The 21,695-nt window shown below is 27.4% G+C and overlaps 1 protein-coding gene across 2 annotated transcripts in view; it reads left to right on the top strand.

Moving 5' to 3' along the window:
• The window catches only part of LOC129980931 (uncharacterized), a 259,342-nt gene that overhangs the window by 88,212 nt on the left and 149,435 nt on the right, over window positions 1-21,695 (top strand). The window lies entirely within an intron of this gene.

The raw sequence follows: 21,695 nt of genomic DNA, 5'->3' as shown, positions 1-21,695 counted from the left end.
TTTTTCTTATACTTATGACCTATTTTATGTGCGAGTCGGAAAATTAATGATACATGACAAAACTTTTCTAAATTTCTAAGACACAATATATTTTCGTAGATTAAATTGAGATATAGAAGCGAGATGTATGAAAACTTAGTATTCAATAAAGTGTGTTATTACTTATGGCAGGCCGGGATAGCCTGGTTGGTAGAGTCCCTTAGTGGTTCGCGTCCCTTAGGTTGCGAGTTCGAACCCCGACGCGCGTTAAATTTGTCGTGGTCACGAAGTCATCCATGTCGAGAGTAATATCACTGGGGGTACTGGATAAGGGGTGATCGTTCTCTGATTCAGGTCTAAATTACGATATGTTGATGAGGGAATGAAATGCGTGAATGAAGTCCTCCCCGTGAAAAGGGTTGTGACGTGTGTGTAGCTAAGTCGTTCTCCTGGCTCTAGATGGCGCTACTATACAAACAAGAGGCGCTCCCCTTTAGGCTTAAATCGGCTGTCTTCGAACAGCGGGCTTTTCCATGGCAAGTGCCATAAGAAACAACAACATGACTTAGGGCACTTTAAAGACTACTGACCGTTACCTCTCAGCAATTTAGGCTGAATGAGCTGCTCCTGTTTTTTTCAGTAGTGGCAATTAGGGTAGAGTATGACTTAGCTACTCACACGTCACTAAACCTTTTTTACGGGGCGGACTTCATTCATATCTTTCATTCACAGATCGTAATTTAGACCTGAATCAGAGAACGATCATCTTTGAATTAGTACCCCCAGTGCTGTTATTCTTGACATGGAGGACTTTGTGACCACGACATATTTATACATGCGCCAGCCACCACACACACGGGGAATCTTTGGCCGGACGGGTTCGAGCTCGCAACCCAAGGAATGCGAATCCAATGCCCTACTAACCAGGGTATCCCGACAATTCAGAAACGTGTAATAACGGTATTCTAAATATGAGAAACCTAATGTTTAGTCAAAAAGCTTTAAAAGAAATGGAGTATAATTGAATAAAATTAAATATTTTAATCACGTCTACAAAATTATTTATTCACAATGCAAACTCTTTTCCAGTTATTTGCCATTTCTTAGGGCATATGTAAATTTTTGTTAAACTATTTATTTTATTTTTTTTTCAATTTTGAAGCTAGACGAAGGATTTCCCGCTGGTTTTGAAAACAAACTTGTAATAAATATAACAATATAAAACATTGTACATTTTTCAAATTAATGTTATGATTTATGTGCAAATATTTATTACCTTAAACAAAGATGCATAATGCAAATCATAAATATAAAATAATATGATTATTTTAAAAAATCTTCTCGGCAAGCTGGAAGGCATAGGTTGATTCCTTTACATCTAAGTTACTATCTGGCAGCATAAATTGATGATCTTAGAACGAGTCAAAATTAGTGCTTGAAAATCACTTTTCAGACCCTAACTTTTAAGATATTGCAGTTACCGAAAAACTTTAAATACAAAAGTTGTTCATCTTAACGAGGCGCTAATTTGGCTAATTGGATTTATTTTCCTATCTTCAATAGTAAAGAAGCTATAGGAATTCAATTCCTCCCCATGTCCACCCCCTTTGAGCTAAATGGGCCATTTACGAACTCGTCCGAGATTTTTACATTTCTAACAACATATTCCAGTCAAACAAAATGACTCCAGTTATTCTGTCCACAAGATAATGTTGGATATTTGGAAAAGATCTATCCAGAAATTTATTTCGGATCCGAATTTTTATGGTGTCCTTGTGTTTTTCCAATTCCGCGCCATGATCTCATGTAAACAAACCGATTCGAACCCGACCTTTTTGCAAGTTTCGAGGTTTGTGGTTGGCAGCAACTGCAATGCAAATTTGGCAACTATTTAAACTCGCCTCGTGTAAGTAATTTTTAGACGGAATATGAGAAGTGGTTTAAGCTCTTCGGTGAGGGCGGTAGAGAAGTTAGCTGTGTGCAACTGGTTTGTTGCTTCACCATTTTAAGATAGTTTCTTTCAGTTCGTTTAAATGTTAGACCGAAAGGATGAAGGATCCGAATTTGTTGAGCAAGGTCTGGTAATGTTAATTTGAACTTTGATTTTAACGTTTATCGTATTATTTTGATTGCTATAGTAATGAGCGTATTGACTTTATAATCAATAAAAGTTATTTCAAGGAAACTGCTTTCAACTTTATGCGTCCTCGACATTAAATTTCACTGTTAACTTCGCTAAAATTTGGGTTAGTTTACTTAGAGGAATAACAGATAACTTGGGCAAAGTGTTTGGGTTTGTATTCCTGGGACCATGATAGGTAAAGAACTGAAGAAATTTTGTCATGAAGACTTGTCATGAGAACCATCGCAATAGGTAGTCTTCATATAGGAATCTACCTCGAAACTATTAGGATGGTAAATAATTAAATGGAATCATGAGTCTCTGTGTTTGGTAGCAATTTTAGATAGGCCTAATAGGTTTAGAGACTTATTTTTACTGAAGGCAGTCGAATATACTGATTTTGAATAGCGCGTCAGGGTATAACTTTCTTTTGCTAGTGTGGTGTAGAAGCTTGGTTGTTAGTGCTTCAGATTCGCCTTCTGGTTAGGTTCACAGTTGCCATTCTAAACTGTTAAAAGTCCAAGGTATCTTCAAAGTAGGGTGCTAAATGCAACTAGAATAAATTAACTAAATCTCCTGTCATCCTCTGCCACACCTCAAGCACAAATATTTCTACAAGTTTATTATTTCTTATGGTAAAATTCAAGAAATACTTTGCACGACGGAACCATAGCAGTGAAGGAACCGAAAATTCATTAAATACTGTGGAGCTTATATGCTTCTAAATTAGAAACTCGGAAAACCTTTTAAAACTTCATTTCCAAGTAGGAAGCTCGGGACATAAATAATGTGTTGAATGTTTAACGTGGGTTTTACTAAAAGCGGGACGGCACATAATGAAGTAGATTGGTAGAAACCCTGCCCATTAATTATTTAAATTCACTGAGTTAAATGTTTACTATTTTTTTCTGTTTTATTCGTTCTAAAATTCCGGTACTTAAGTTTTATTTATGTTAAATGCTTTGCACTTTAATTAAAAAGTATTTCTAAGGCTTTATATTTAGTGGAGATAATTCTGTTCTTTCAATATTTAATTTTTAATCATATAAATCAGTTCTTGGAATTAAAGCTGATTTGTGAAGAAGACGGGACGAATTCGAATTTCGAAAGTGAAAGGAAAATTGATAGAATATCAGTGATTCGGTCCTTTTTTATAACTTAGCAGTTTTATCTGTCTTTGAGCTAGACAGATGAAATTTGGTATACATTCTTAAAACCAAACTTGTAGATTTCTATCGCATTTTGAAAAAAATTGAGGAAATCCGTCAGTCCGACTTTTCGAATAGTCGAACAAAGTGAAAAGAGCTAACCAAATAAAATTCTATACACATATTTGACATCCATAGTGCATACACATGTCAAATTTTGGGTGAAATCCAATTTGATTATCTGTCTGTCTGTATTTTTAAAAAAATGTATTCGTGATAGTTTAAAATCGCTTTGACGTAAATATATAAAATTTTGTATGGGATTTTGAGACTATAAGTCTATTGCTGTTTCAAATTTTTATTTAAATCGATTTAGAAAAACGCATCTAAAGTACAAATTCAATTTATGGAAATTTTTGACCGCATGTGAGAAATGAATAGCCAAATAACTCGCCAAGGATGACACGATAAATTCAGTAAAAATGATAAATTCGCGCCAAAAATTTAGTATTTCATAACTATTGTACGCCAGGCGTTATCTGGTATAACATCTTTATTACAGAGTATGCGAGAAAGTTTTGGGAAACCAGTCCCGAAGTTTATTTTAATGTGGACTTGTAAACAATTTATTACTGTTAAAATGTCTCCATTATTTTCAAATATGTAGACATTTTATGGTCTTACAGATAAGTCAGAAAGACTTTGATTTTGTCTTAATTCTAATTAAAGTTTAATTTTGTTACATAGTAACTAATTAGTAAGTAGCCGCCTTTGGCGACCAGCCGGTTCGCCGGGAATATTGGCTGTATTTTATATTCATAAAATATCTTATGCATAGTTTTGACGATGATCTGAAAAAATGTTCCAAAATATCAATTGAAATAGACAATAAAGGCGTATTTTTCAATATTCTTAAACTTACTCTTCTTATTGCATGAATGAACCTTTTTAATGGAGTCTAGTCCCATGATATTATAGTTCAATTAAAAAGGTATTTTCAAGGTAATCTGTTTCCTATATCGTGTCATGTTTTTAGCGATACTCGGTTTTTTTTTTTTTTAGTTTTTATATAAATTGTTATGATTATAAACAGAATCTTTCGTTATTTTGCAACAGTAGAAGAATAACAAATATTTGATGAAACATTAAAAATGCATGCTGCAAGAAATAAATATGCTGCTAAAAAGTATATTAAATCTTTCAGTTTTAGGAAACTTATACGATAAATAAATAGGTATTATGAAAAATAAATAATGCACATATACATGTTTGTGCGATAATATTTTAAGATCACTTAAAAGTTTTAAAAATGTATTGCATTTCATTAAAAAATGTTTTATATTTGATATCAAAATGTCCTAGATGTAATATTTTTAAATTAGATTTCCCAGAGAAAAAAATTACTTTTCCTTGTACAAACTTGTTTATTTCATTTATACACAATAGATATGTAAAGTATTCTATTCTTGATATTAAAACATTAATTGAAATAAATCTATTTTGATTTTATTTGTATGATATCGTCTGCGTTTAAAAGAAAAAGATTACAAACATTTCTACATTATAATTTTTCTTTTAATATAAAACTAAATCATAAAGTTTTATTAGAATGCTAAAATCTCATGAAAGTATTATTACAATTTCTGAAAGGAATAAATTAAATCTTCACCCTGGGGTTTTTTAGAACGAAATATTTCAAACAAATCAGCTTCACCTTGTAGAATAATATACTTAATAAGATCAGTTTCTTTGCTTATAAAAAATGCCTTAAAACATGTTTAATCCAACTGAAAGAACTCATATAAAAGATTAAATTTCATGAATTATTCATTATCTAAATCTCGGAAGTGGCAAAGGATTTATTTGCCGACCTTTTCCTTCGAAAAATTTTATTCTGAAATCAGCTTTATGTGTGTACTTTTATTAATCTGATTATACTGTTATATTAAGCCTCATATTTATTCATATTCTTAATATAATTTATGATACGGTTCATGCGTTAGATTAGATTATTTTAATTATTAAGGGACTGCATTCTCGTTAATATTGTTTGCACTAAGAATTATTTCTTTTGAAGATAATGTTCTGGCGTCTTTAGGAGTCATATTTTTGTAGGATAGAATATTAAAATGATGTTAGCATTCTTGCATTCTAACTGTATATTTCCACATAGATTATGCAAAAAACGTTAAAGCGCTTCACAATTCGGCATCCAGTTATTTCTTGTTAGATAGATATAGATATTATTAATATAGATAGATATTTATTTAGAAAGGGCTTTTTTATATTTTAATAGGGATTTTTTGCCGAAAATAATTTTTCGATTTTAGATGTTCAACCGAATGGCAGATTCAGTTCAAAATTTGAAAAGCATCTATATTTTAGATGCTAACTCTGTGTACCAAACTTTATCTATCTAGCTGTTTGCATTTTGCAGTTATCTAATTCAATTGTTCCCGAACAGAAAAGAATCCTTTGAATGAATTTCGTTCAAAATTTGATCTAATGTCCATATACCAGATTTCAGCTGTCTAGCTCACAGCGGTTTTGAGTTATTGTGTTTACAGACTGACAGACAGGTTGACATAACGACAAAAAAATGTGTTTTTTATACTGAAGAAGGTCTAAAACGCGAAGATTGTGTAAAAAAAAAAAATCTAATTTTTTGACGATTACAATTTTTTTTCTATATTTTGAATAGGAGAAAGTAGAGAAAAGAAAATTTATTATTGATTTTTTTGAAAAATTTCCTTTAATATGAAAGAAAATAATAACCGTTTAAAGTTATTTTTTCTACTTTATTAGATTTATAACTCTTTTATTACGTTACGAGGAAAAAGATGAAAACATCAACAGATCTTTCCCTGTCGCAAGGACTTGAGCGCCGTCTGGGGGATTGTATAAATTGTGATAACAAATTTAAAATTCATGAGACTGGCAGAACGAAGCAGGTTTCTATCGCATCTCGGACCAATAAATAATAAATAAAAGCTGGAACTCTTTTCTAAATCAAGGTAGCATGATATTGCTTTTGATTTGATTCATCTCTTAACCTTAATTATAGTAATAATGTGCACAGAAAAGAAAAATGCATTTAATATCGTTGCAAAATGCTTTGACATGGATTTACGCATTTACTAAAGCAATGAAAGGTATTCCTGTAAAATATACTTTAAAATATTTAAAGAAATTTATTAAAATTTAAAAAAAATGCACTCATTTTACAATGTGATATCATTGAAAAGATGTCTTTATAAATCTTAAATTTGTGTAAAAATGGGTTTTTGAGTGATATCCACCGAGTTTAGTTTAGTTAGCATCCCATTGTAAAGCAATACTAGGGCTATTTTGGGACGGACCTCGTAATTTTGAACCGCGGTCAGATGACGAGGATGACATCCGTGGAATCGGATCTCGAACCTGAAACCCTACGGCTCACGCGCCGAGACCTTACCACCAGGTCACAACGGTCCCTGATAATATTCTCCGAAGTTAGTGAGGAAAAATTGTGATATTTTGATTAATTTTCAATCATGTTCAATTAAAATTTTGTAAAAATTCCTTCCGTGGTTATTCCTTTACCAAAGAAATAACCACGTGTTAAATTTGGTAATTCTAGGTCCAACGGTATAATCTGTAAAATCTTGAACGTATTTGATATTACACATTACGAAATATTCAAATAGCATCCAACCAATAAACATTATCACATTAAAACTACTATGTTCTGCTTCAATCTGTACTGAAAAGAAAAGAAAGGTCTAATATTTAATAAGATGAGGTGAATTAAAGTTGTATTATATGACTTAAAAATGCTAAAAGGAGAAAAAAATATTTTTAAAATTAACTGATGGATAAATTTTTAAATGGGCATAATAGTAAAATATCTGTGCTTTTTTTGTGCTGATATTTTATATATTGTTGAAAACGTCATATCCCATTATGTTATCTATTAATTCATTTAAAATCAATTATTTGCAAATGAGATTGCAATTTTGATATTTTATTATTTCTGACGATATTATTTACTCTGCAACTTTTGATTTTTTATCTTCTATTACGATTAAATCTTCAATTAAGCATTTACAAATGATTTAATTGCAGGGTCTCTTAAATTTTTAAAAGTTCAGAATGTCCTTTATTTGTGTTTACTGGTTTAAAAAATTGCATAACATTTGTACAACTTTTAACAACATACGTGGTGGTAGCTAAAGAAGTTTATTAGGTGCAATGCTAAAAATTGTTGTACCACTACTAACAAATGCATAAGAATTTCAATTTTGTTCTTCTATTAGATTTTCTAATGAAAATCGAGGCTGAAGGTAGTAATTTTAAAACATTCATCTTTTCACACACGTTTTATTTGGTTTGTTTCGTGTCTATAAAAATCATAATTAATTATTCACATGCCTTTTAATATGTTAGAATTGTGAAATAATATCTACTTTTGTGTTGTTGATGACAATACCTTTTTTTCTGAACTTAGTTAATCAATTAATTTAATTTAATACTGACTTCTAATCAGCGATGCAAATTTGATCGGAGAAAATTTTGATTTCATAATTCCACTATATTTATAATAGAAACATTTAAATTAAAGGCAATGAATGTAAAATAATTAAAATATATTTTCATTATGTTAATAAAAGTATGATTTTAAAAGATATTAAATTATAATAAATACTTAAATAAATTCTTTATTATATATAATAATAATAAAATCTAAAAAATATTTAATTAAAATCCATTTCGATTAAATATTTTATTTTATTTTTATATAAATTAAATAGAATTATCTGTCTTCAACAGATATGTTTTTTATATGCACCATAAAAAAGATTTAGAATCATTTATTTTATTAATTTTTGTTTAATATTTTAATTTCGATATAAATACTTTAATTAAAGAAATGGGGGAAAAGTTTTTTTTTCTCAACTATGAATAACGAATTTTATATTTGGTACGTTCATTCTCTTTATTCAACGTTTTTCAGAATGAATTACTCATTACTTTTCTTATTATTAAAAACCTTTCAAACAAACCTATTTTTCTTTTTCTTCATAATATCCATCGTTTTTCTTTTTAAAAAAATCGTCAGCTTAATATATTCATTTTCATTCATTTCGAAATTTTTATAAAAGTTTTAAAATTTATTCGAGCATGAAGAAAAATATCGTTTGGTTTTTCATTTAGCAAATTACTGTCAATCGGTGGCAATTTCTTTCAATTCGTTGATTTTGCTTCATGTTTCTTAAAGGAATTAATAGATAGAGGACATTGTTCCAGTTGAATGGCTAAGAATTTTTTTTAATCTTCTTGATTTTCAATGGAGGAATTTATTTCTTATATTTTTTTCATATTTTTAGAAGAGTTTTAATTTTGTTTCTTAGAAAATTGCTTCCTCGATGCGTATTTCTTTGTCGTATTAAATGGAATCATGAACTGTAAGAAATTGGTTGTTACTGAATTTTTTTAAGTGCATCAATCAATTATTTTTTCTTTTGCTAAACGTTATACACGCATTATGGTTATATGACTAATAAAACAAGTATTTTTATTTTTTTCCTTATAAAATTGCAAACCTCTTAAATGAAATGATTTAAAAAGCCACATAATCATTTTTTCCATATTGCTGTTTGGCCTTATATTTGAATAAAATAATTGCAGCGCCATTTTTATAAAATGGATATTATTTGGTATTTTGTCTTTTAAATTTTATCGTCTGAACAATAATTCTAACAAATTGCTTTTTTTATTCTAAACAAAACAAGATGTATTTATTCCTAATAATTTTTATCAACAAAATATTAGCCGTTTAAAGAATGGAACAAATCTAAGAACTGTTCTTGAGGAAATAAAAAAAAAGAGATCCAGGTATTTTTTAAATTTGTTATTAGCCTTTTCTTGACCAAATTTTTATGTAAGATTCTTTATTTCTTTGATTGTTTACTTAGTGATTATCGTTCCTTTTCCATCATTAACAAAGACAATACATATTATATTATGTTTTGTGCACGTTTTGCTGTTTTTAACTGCGCGAGCGTTTTGAAACTGCTGATTAAAAAGTAGAAAATATACTAGACTCTAATCACCTGACGTCACAGTCACATCGCAAGAGTCAGTCTCATAGATTCTGATGTCAGAATGTTAGATGTCCATATCTTTTAACATGCACACTGACTTATGTTTTTTTTTTTTTTTTTTTTTTTTTTTTTTTATGATACCACACATCTTTTCCATCTGCAAAATCTCAATGGATTGTAAACTATGCGTCAAAGTGAAAATTAGTAGATTTTATTGTAATTTAACTCAAAAATAAATTTAAAAATTGCTCTGAGAGTATAGTTTCACTACATAATCATAAATTTTATTCATTTTAAAATACTTCTTCAAGATCACATTGCCTTACAGCCAAAAAGCTTCAAAATCAAAGATAGCCTCATATATTTAACTCGAAGGGACTGGACAAGAATCTGATAATAAAAATTGCCATTTCACTATTTTTCAAAACCTTATAAATAAATATTTTCTAACTGTATTTAATAGTATTTTACTATTTAATATTCATCAGTCACTTTTGGCGATGACATTTTTCCTTGAGTTATTCGCTTTCCTGACTGTTAAGATAATAATATTGAATATATGTATTTAAAATTTCACTTTATTTCAAAAGACTGAAAAAAAATGAATTTAATGGAATTAATCTATTACAAATTACTACATATGCAAATACTGCCATTATGATTATATTAAATTTATATTTATTTTAGAACTTCATATTTAAGGTAATTACTTTGAACATTTTGATGCTCTTTGTAAACTTAATCTGCAGGTGACTTATGAATAAAAGTATATGTCTATTTTATTTCAATCTACAATATTTAAAAAGACTTATTTTAGAAATCTGACAAATTATTAATTTTTCTTAACTATCAATTTAAAATATTTAATTCACATAGAGAATACATATCATTAAACATATCAAAGTATGAAATATTGTAGTGCATGCAATACAGCAAATAATACAAGCGTACAGGAAGTTACTAAAAATATGTTTAAATGTATTTACTTTCATCCTTTTTTTTTAATATAACATTCCACCCATACCATTTCCCACAATTGATGTTGCAAAACTGTTATTAAATGCCTTACGTGAAAGATATTACGTCCGTTGCTTGGAGCTAAGAAAAAAAGAAACGGTTGACCTTCCCTAAACTGTAACCGTAACTAAGCGTCATAAAAAAAAATCCTACCATGTCCCTCTATGACCCGGGAATCTTATTAACTTCGGCTCTGAGAAAACCCTAACTTTTTCAGCTCTTAAAGCAACAACGTTGTCTTTGAAACTTTAGTTGTCATCATCACAGCCATTCATTCCTTTGCTATTGTTGTCTCTTGTGGGAACCATACCCAAAGGCACATACCTTCTAACCATGAACTTTCCAACGAAGAACTCCACCTAAAAGATGAAAAAGAAAAAAATAAGTGCTCTAAAACTTTTTTTCCAAGGCAAAAAGTTCTTTTTTCCTAAGACTCGAGACTGATAATTAATACTGGAAGACTCATTACTTAACTTAAGAGGAGCAAGGCTAAAGTTTTTCAAGCAAGGGTGGGATAAGTCTTTTCATTTAGCTATTCCAGATTGATAACGATCAGACAAAATAATAAAATTAAAAGAAAAAAAGTTTGCTTAAAGTTGGAAAAGACATTAATCAAATTTTCCCCCTTAAAATTTTCTCACCTCGTTTAATTGCGAAGAAGTTTTCAGGTAGTTTAATAGTTTTTTTTTTCGTTCTATCTGAAAGGAAATTCTAGAGAATGGAATGGATTAATTGCCACTTTTGTAACTGTAACCGGTAGAGACTTGTAAACATTCAATTAAATCATCCCGTGGATTTCTTCTTATTAAATCTTAAGAAGCTACTGTGTTGACAGTTCGATTGGTAGAATGTCTTTCGGGGAAATAATCCTTTTGTGGAGAAAAAAAAGAAAATATCATGTTCGGTTAATTAATTTAATGGACCCAGTGTCTTAGATAATGATTTAAGTGTTGAAATAGGATTATAGTTGATTACAACGCTTTTAATTTAAAAGATTTATTGATGTAGATCTTCAATAATTGTGTTTTGCTAAGTCTTGGGATTTTAAAACGTTTTAAAAGCGGTTACTTTTAATTGATTCGAAGTTTATAGACTTTTAAGACTAAGCCCAAATTTTATAGCTTTTTCGATTAAAAGTTTTAAAGCTTTTTCGAATTCAAGACTTTTTAAATGCAATTTTATTACTTTTAAAGTTTATAGATTTTAGTACTTAACAGACATTCCCTTCTTTACCTGTTAAACAAATGAATATAAAATTAATGGAAGCAGAAACTAATTTCTATTAGAGTTATCAATATATAAAATTTTCTGCATTTTAAATAATAAATTAGGATTGTAATACTGTCATAAAACATGAAATGCATAGTCATATTTATGTCTAAGATTTGGGTTATGTATGAAAAATGAAAGAGTCCTTTGATTTTTTTTTTTTCGATGCATGAAAAAAATATATAATTGCTTTGCAAATTTTTGCAGTTTTCTATTACTAACTTTGGATTTTATATAATTTTATTCATTTTTAATATAAAAGTTCAGTATGAAATATTCCTTTGCAGCTGTTGAAATTTTTATTTTTTATTTTCTACTTACTTTAGAATTTTAAAGAAGTTTTTGTATTTAAATATTCCTCATTTCTGATGTCCATGAAAATAAAATTTAATCAATTATAGGGAGGTTAATTAAAAATATTAACCTTGATGGCAAATAAATTTGTAAAAATCATAAATTCTATGTGTTGTAAATATTAAGATACTATTAAACCTTTGTAAAATGTAATTGATCAGTTCCTGTACGTTTAATTACATTCATTTCTTTATTAAAGTATTTATAAACAACATGCGTCTGTGTAAATAATGTAAGATACAAACATGAATGCCGTCTAAACATGAGTTGTAATATATGAAAGGATAAAAACATTTTTGCAGCATATTTTTACGTCTAAATTTAAAAATTAAGCTTAAAACAAATCATTAAGATGTAAAAAATATGCTGTAATATAAAATTAAATGTAAATTAAATATTTTTTTTTAAATTTTAGATAATGAAACAATTATTAAAAATTTCCAGTTTTTTTAAAAAAGATACTTTATAATATACTGATTAGGACCCCAAAATGCCCAAATCCGCCACTGAAAGCAAAAGAATAAAATATTTTATTGCCAAATAACAAACACTAAAAAAAAAATCAGAAATTAATATTGTATAAATAAACTCATTTTTAACAACTTCATCTGCATTGCAAATTGCAGACCACATGGTGCAGACGATATATTTAAATAATAAATAAGCAATGTTTCACCAATGAAAATCATGTTTAAGAAAGATATCTTTTCTGAATTGCAATTCAGAATTTCTGCTATTAATATTATTTATTTTTATAGTTTTTTTATTAATTAATGAGCATTCAAAGATGGAATATTTCCAGATGACGACAAAGAAGCAACATTAGGGATGGTAATTATAGCGGAAATTCAGAGAAATATAAATATTTTTCTTCTTTAAATCTGTCAGAAATAAAAATATGCCGATAAACACGGTGAATAATGCATCTGTTCTATCTGTGTTAATGATCGCTATTTAGCATTTTATCTCTCATCGATCGCCATTTGATGGTTCTTTATTTATTAATAATTAGAAAATCGTGAAGTTTAACAACACGGGTAATTCGTCACGAACTGGAGTAATGCCAAATAAAATCACGAATTCAGTAAAAATTCACGATGCTGGCATTATTATGAATTCAAATTGCGATGATTAATTGTTTAACTTCGTGAATTTTAAATTAAGTTATTACTTTGAACTTCTGCTCGTTTCAGAAGGCTCTGAAAACTTTTAGAATTTGGAAGTTCTTTGTTTTTTGCTGATGAACCTATGAGAATAAATTATTTTTGTTTATTAGAACTCGAATATATGGAAATTTTGCTTAGATTAGTAAATAAATTTTGAACTTTCAAATTTTTTTAGCTTGTAATTTTTATAATTTTTTTTTTACTTTTTAATTAATTCAGGAACATCTCGAATAATAACATGCACTTTCGGGAAAGAAGGAAAATATATGATCTAATAATTAACACATTTGTCTTAGATTATAATAAGTCAGTTGATTCTGGAAAATCTTTTTCACGCCATCTAGTAGGAAAAAATGTGATAAGTAAAAAGGCCAGAATGCATGTTATTAATAAATAGAATGCATTATTGCTATAAAATATAGATAAAAGCTTTGAAAAATTATAAATTTGCATAATGTTTTGGAATGCCTGGAACAAATTATTTAAATTCATCCAAGATTCATCATTCGTTCAGATAAGAATTTATGACAATTTAATCCACAGGTAACGAACAACTCGCACACCTAAACATCGTTTTAGAATTGCTTATTTTTTTTAATATAATATTTATTGTTTAATATATCTTTTCGCATATTATATATTTAACTGACAATGTTATTGACGTTTTCAAATTTTTAGATATGGACTTGAATTTAACACTTGTTAGATGAAAATAATGTGTTAGGATTCTAACATTCTTCGTAATAAAGCAAACGGACCGTGTACTGTGTGATGAGAAATGGGACAGAGATAAGGACATTGACTCGCATGTTAAAAAAAAATTGATAGAAGAAAATTAATGAAAGAATGTAGCAATACTAATGTCTATTATTGTATGATGACATGAGATTTCATCACTATCAAAACTTATTTTTAAAGCATTAACGACATTTTCCTTAACAGATGGTCTGTTTCGTGTTCCATATCTCTCTAAAACAATTTCTTATAGAAGCTTCCATGTGACAGTACAAAACCCTGATATTAAATTGTATTTGTATTATATTTTCTAAATGAATTTCTCTTGTTTCTATTTCTGGAATTACGCAACATTTTTATAGTATTCTTAAGCGTAGTCAATGTTTTGATAAACTATGCCGGCCAATTCGATCGCTTTAAATGAACAAAAAAAAAGTTGTTCGTTGTTGTTAATAGAAGTTAAATTTTTGTTAAGAAGAATTTTGTTTTGAAATTATTTGTCTTTGATTATCTGTTCTCCTTTTAAGTAATTTAGATTTTTTTCACTGCCCTAAGCATTGTCAATTTTTATATTTTATTAAATATTCATTAAGTGAAAATGTATTTAAATGTTCACCACAAATATGTTTCTAGATTAAATAATTTCTTATACGAAAGTGGACAATAAAAATTAATTCTATTATTAAGTCTTTGTTGTTCTTTAGCAACCAACTCTTTGTTGTAAAAATGTTTAAGCCAAAATATGATTTAATGGATTGATTTGTATAATATTAGTGTTTCTCTAATAAGTATTCTAGGGGAAAAATAAAATGATTAAAAGTTTCAAATGTAGAATTTTATAATTTCTACTTCTTTCTTAAGTGGAAATATTTTTCTTCAAAATATTTTTGATTTTCATTTAGAAATTTATTAATCTAAATATCATATGTATATAACTTTATATATATAATTTACGAACACATTTATTGAGGTACCAAAATACTAATGGAATTTTTGAGAAAGTACAATTGTAACAAATAATATGAACAAATAATATTTAATTGTAACATATAATATTTTCTAAATGAAATATTAATCTCTTGACATGTCATATGTAACAAACCGAATGCAATGAAAAATTGCATTGGTGCAGCCATTTTTATAATCCATTAGGAAAGATTAATCGATTGCTTAAATAAGATAGGAAAAAAAACATTTGATTTATTATTGTTCCTATGTTTTATACTTGGGAAGAAAACCAATTTTTTATTTTAAAAAATCATGCATTTAAGCTATAATTTTATTAAGTTTTATTTATTCTGACAAATATGCATAACAAAGATATATTTCTAGAAACCATTTCTGCCGTTGCCATAGAGATATTATTTGTCGTTTAACAATGATTAATTGCTTCTGGAAAATAATGAACATGATAATACGATTTTTAAACATAAGAATAATCCGGAAATGCTGCGTCGACTATAAAGAAACTTTTTGTTCCACTTTTGAATACTATCTTTTTTTGATTGTGCTGCTGAATGCCAAAAAATTGCAGCAACCATGATAATGAAATTCCATAATAACAAGCAAATGCAAGATACGCTCCTTTCACAAATACAATAAATATAGATTTAAAAGTAATATTAATGAGTCGCGATATATATTAGAAGGACGAACAAATTTTTAAACACTCTTCCGCTGAACGCTGGCCACGGATTACTTCCAGTGCCGCTAGATAATTAAAAAACAACTATCTTCTACTAATTTATCAGCAGGATCGTCGCTGCGCAGATGTTTCCTAAGGTCTTTTAACAAAAAGAAGTTGGCATCATTGTTCACGACACTGCTTTGTAAACGAACGCGGTAATTAAAGCGAACCCTTAAATGAACTTGGGAAAGGTCTTGTGAAGTTGTTCCGGCGTTAACACTAAGGCGAAATGAGTCGTTTAGATTTTCGGTATTGTTTTCTTTGATATCGATTCGCAGGTCACCTTCGATTTCTTGTTAACGGTTTCATTTACTTTACATTGTTGTGAAAACGAATTCTCTGACTCGAGTTGATAGACGTGATGAAATTCCTGAAATTTCCTTTTGTAAAATTGAAAGAAGTGTTCGAAAGAGAAAGCGGTTTGCTTTTTTTTTAAAGAAAAATAAAATTTCTTGTTCCCTCTCTCTGTCTCTCTTTTTTCATCTCTTTCGACTGTTTCCTTTCTCCACCCAAAAACAACAGAACGTCTTCAATGAAAGCTTCCATTTTGTCACACACATATACACAAAACGAATTGTTGTTTTTTATTTGATAGGAAAATATTTGGAGAACAAGGATTGAAAATTTTGATCCGAACAATTTTCGAAATGTTACCGTCAAAATAATTTTGATTAAAAATAATTATTTTAACAACAAAAGTGATGATAATAGAACTTTATTTTTATATTAAAAAATTTGCAGCTGTGTTTGTCTTTTTCGTTTGCAAATAAATTCTTATTATTTTTTCGTCTCGTTCATTATCTAAATAACTTGCAACATCTAAGTTTAGATTTGAACTAAATATATTGATAAATATATCAAACTTATTATTAAATTTGACATAAAAGCTTCTTTTTAAATGTTGAGATCAAAATCGTTTAAAAAATTAAATCTTTGAAACTTTAAATAAGCAGATGTTATAAAATTGTTTTCTCTTCATCAATTACTTTATTATCGTTTGCAATTTTTACCTCTATTAGATATTTATTCTTTAACTCCATGTTTCTCTAATTATGTCATCACTTTTAATTATATCTTACAATTATACTCTTAAGCTGTAACTGTTAATAAATATTTATTTTGATATTAAAATAGCTTTACAAATCATTAGTTTTTGCATAATGTTTGATTAAACCAGGTATTTTTTATGTCGGAATATTATTGAGACATATCTCTGACGAAAATAAGTTATAAATTATGAAATGCTGTCTGCATTAATTTTAGATAAGGAAATCATTTTTAATCTAGTTCATGCTCTTATATGTAATTCCTTTTTTTGCATCAAAATGCTGTAATTGAAAAACAACGAATGGAAATAAAATGATTCTCCTTAATGAAAAACATGTCTTTGGAGAAGTTTTAATATTAAATACTTCCGAGGCTTGCTTTTTTTCAAATGTCATTCCAATTTTGGAGTAAAGCGAAATCTGTGTTCGTATTTTTTTAAAGATGAAAAATTCTTGCTTTCCTATTTGCAACTACAGTAATGACTGTTTATTTGATAATGAAAAAAAAATCTAAAAAAAAGAAAGAAAACATTTCATTTAATGCTAAGGGTGGCCTTTTTTTATATATAGGTGAAATCTTATAATTCGGATGTCATAACGAAGCTCTCGGAACTGAAAATATCGACTCGGTTGCTATGGGAACCGAGAAAAGTCTATTTTTCATTTGCCATTTTACTTTAGTTTATTTTCATTTCAGATAGGGAATATTTTTACTTTATTTTAGTATGCATATTGTGATTGTTTAAATTATCTTTTTGTGAAATGCTAGCTTTGAGATTTTTTTCTAATATCAAATTGTCCATAGTGAAAAAAAAATGCTACTCGTTTAAAGAAGAATTTATTTTATTACTCATTATGTCTTGGATTTTTTTTTCGATTTAATTTATGTAACTGTAATTGTGGCACATAGAAAACTGAACATGCGTAAATTTCAATCAAATTATTAGTCAACGTTTAAAGCAATTTTTTATTGCTTTTCGTCTGTAATATTTTGTGCTGTTACAATCATTTTTAATAGAAAAATATGTCATTTTAAAGAAATTTAATCAAAAACATATACACCTATAAAAATTGAAATTGAATTTTCATTTCTACGAGAAATAATAAAACAAATATGAAACGTATAAGTAATTTTTTGTGAAAATTGATTTTTTTATGCAAAGAAATTGTTTTTTATATATATCTGAAATATTCATAAAATAACTTATCTGCTTTTTGAAGTTATTTTTTATTGCTTAAAACGAATGATAAAAAATACATTGCAATTTTATATGTATTTTTCAGACTAGATAAAATATTTATTTTGAAAAATTTTGATAAATTCCATAAAACGTTTTTTTTTAATTCATAAAGTAATTACACCTGAGTTTCTTGCGAAACTCGCATATTTTAATTATTTTTTACATTATAAAAAATTATTAAAAATATAGATACTATCAATAAAATTGTTTTTTAAACTATTTCACTGAAAATAATTTAAAGATTGATTAGCTTTAAATTTAATTTCGCTAACATTCTTTAAATTTGAAAAATAATTATTTATCTTTCATCAAGTTATCTAAAGAATTAGCTAGCTAGATGGATGAGATTTGATAAACAGTCTTTTCACCAAAATTGTTAATCTGTGTCAACTTTTAAATGAAATTTCGACTAGGGAAGAGCAGTTTACCCTTTTTTATGTGAATGCAATAATTCAAAAAATGCAATGAGCGAGATAAGTGAAATGTTTCCATGCAATTTGTTTCAAAAACACAAAACACTAAATTTAATAATAAAAAAAAGACATTAAGAGTCATATAATTAAAATGGAAACTAGAGGAATGAATTTGATAATAATGAATTAAATCAAAATAATGGATTTCTGCCAGATTTTATCCAAAGTCTATCTACCAAAAAAGAAAAATATATTGATCTCTTAGATTTGTTAATATTTCCCCAAAGAGCATGTTCAAAATGCATTAAATGGCATTAAATGTCGAAACTAGATGAAAATTGTACTGGAGTGAGTCGATGACTGAATAATTCGAGCTTTTTGTATTATATTTTATAGAATACTCCTGTAAGGTTTTATAGAAAACTCATCTATACTTCTACGTGTCAAGTTTGTAATTCTGTTTATAATTTGAAATTCCATACCTTCACAAACGATGTCTTACATTTTCTGCCAAATAAATAAATACTGCATTCATTTTGAAGATACTATTTTTATTTCCTAAATTAATGACAGCAGACGACAAATTACATATTACCGTTGTATTGCAAACAAAATTCGATACATTTAAATTCAAACTGTTCTCCTTCTTTGTAATATTTAGAGAGATAAATAAAATTTTCTGCTCAAAAGTTTACAATGAATCGTCTAAACATTGTTTAAATTTCATTTTGCATCATATTTTAAAGCCAAAAAAGACTTTTTAACGGTTGGATGGAAAATGGATTTCGTGCTTCCTATAAATTTTAAAACAACATTGGATTTTCTACGAAACATTCAGTAAATAATCCTTTCATAACCTTATTTCTATTTTATTTAAACTATTCGTTTTAAATGCAAAAGTGAATGCTTAGGGCATTGATTTTATGCCCATACTAAAAACACAAAAGCAGATACGAAACTGTAAATACAAAGTCAGCGGATTTATTGTCGACTGTTTCAAACATATCCAATGAAAATATTGTTTCTTTTACGGTTGTAGATAACCGTTAACAATGGAATGGCAGTCGTTTGTGTTCATTAGAATATTTTTTTTAATTTTAATGTTTTGTTTCTTAGTGTGCAAAACTTTCAGAACCTCTTCTGCATCTATAAAATTAAAAATAAATAAATTCGATGCTGGAATACTGTTCTGGCATTGGTTCTGTTTGTTATTTATTTCAGTTGTGAAATAAATGATTTAATTTTTTTTTAGTAAGGTTAAGAATTTCTAACAAAAAGAATGAAAAAGTTGAGTAAACGTTCTATATTTATTTAACTTAATTTATTTATAAATAAATTATATATAAATGGAGATATTTATTAAATAAAATGGATGTTTATTTTTTTTTTCTATCTGATGAAGAAATATGTAAAAAGATTTTTTTAAGCATTCTTAAAAATAACTTTCATGGATTGTTTTAAAAAATTCCTTCATGATAAATGTGGAATCTCGTGTATCCTATTTCAAAACTAAAAATTAATATTAATGAAATAGTTTTTTTCTCTTTTGATAAACCAAAATTTAAATAGAAAAGTTATCATTAGCATTTATCATGCAGGAACGAACAGGACGGACGAACTTTATATCTAGCGGCATGAAATATCTTTTGTTGTGACGGAAGATATTGGAGCAGATGATACCTACAACAGGTGTCGTCAGGACCAATTTGCATTAGAATGAAGCAATTGCTCCCTAACAATTATTTCGTCATAGTGCTGTCTACTGTCTGCACAAATTCATTAAAAATGTTTGAATAATTTATCAGTTATGTCTATTAAATCTATAATTATAAACGGTTTATATTTGCATAAAACTTTAATTATTTTCTCTAAGCGAAAAATTAAAGAAAAAAACTGCTTACTTATAACAAAAAGACCTAATGATATAGTTCATATATATAGTTTATAAAACTAATCGATTTTTGGCATTCTTAACCATATTTTTAATGGTCTATTCAAATTATGGTCTTTCACTTTTCTTTCCATCTTTTTATTGACATTAATGTGATTTTTTTTCCTCTTATATATTGATTAGATTTTTTTCCCTTTTATATATTGATTGGATTTTTTTTTCTTTCCTTTTATATATTGATTTGGATTTTTTTTTTCATTCTTTCCTTTTATATATTGATTTGGATTTTTTTTTCATTCTTTCCTTTTATATATTGATTTGGATTTTTTTTTCATTCTTTCCTTTTATATATTGATTTGGATTTTTTTTTCATTCTTTCCTTTTATATATTTATTTGGATTTTTTTTTCATTCTTTCCTTTTATATATTTATTTGGATTTTTTTTTCATTCTTTCCTTTTATATATTTATTTGGATTTTTTTTTCATTCTTTCCTTTTATATATTTATTTGGATTTTTTTTTCATTCTTTCCTTTTATATATTTATTTGGATTTTTTTTTTCATTCTTTCCTTTTATATATTTATTTGGATTTTTTTTTTCATTCTTTCCTTTTATATATTGATTTGGATTTTTTTTTCCTTCTTTCCTATTATATATTGATTTGGATTTTTTTTTCCTTCTTTCCTATTATATATTGATTTGGATTTTTTTTTCCTTCTTTCCTATTATATATTGATTTGGATTTTTTTTCCCTTCTTTCCTATTATATATTGTTTTGGATTTTTTTTTCCTTCTTTCCTTTTATATATTGATTTGGATTTTTTTTCCTTCTTTCCTTTTATATATTGATTTGGATTTTTTTTCCTTCTTTCCTTTTATATATTGATGTGATTTTTTATGAAATGTTTTTCTTTTGTAAAGATATCTATGAATCTAATAATAACTACTCTTTCAGAGTAGCTATTACTATTGGAACTGTAACTAAAATCACAGTATACTACTTCTTTTGTATGACTGTAGACGATAAACATAATATTTGCTTAAACTGTGATTATAATCACAGCTTTCAATGACAAAAGTGGAATACAGATTTTGTGCGTTACTTGTTGATTCATGTGTATATAATACTTAAAAAAAATGGTGAAATATTTTTATAACTTATTGGTTAGTTTTGAGCACATATTTTAATTATTTTTCTCTATAAGAAAAAAAGAAATAAATCCTTCAACATAATTAAAAAAAATTATGATTTTGTAAGTTTTTGACTTAATTGCTGGAATTTGGATTGGTTGACCAAACGTGTTCCCAATTGGGCCTGCGTTCCTTCCTAAGTCATCTCTGGTTATTATCCTTTGTATCTGACCACGTTTAAAATTTATAATATAAATTTCGATTTTGAAAATACACAAATCTATTTTGAAATAATCAAATTGCCCCTCATGTGGCGCTAAAACGAAATGCTTGTACAAATGAATTAAATATAATTAACTAAAATAAATTAAAATCCCATTGATATTACAAAATCAGCAATTTTTTAATAATT

Source organism: Argiope bruennichi, chromosome 8, assembly GCF_947563725.1.
Source record: "Argiope bruennichi chromosome 8, qqArgBrue1.1, whole genome shotgun sequence".
Classification (NCBI taxonomy): Eukaryota; Metazoa; Arthropoda; class Arachnida; order Araneae; family Araneidae; genus Argiope; species Argiope bruennichi.
Note: the sequence above shows the minus strand (reverse complement) of the source record. Positions and strands in the feature narration are given on the sequence as shown.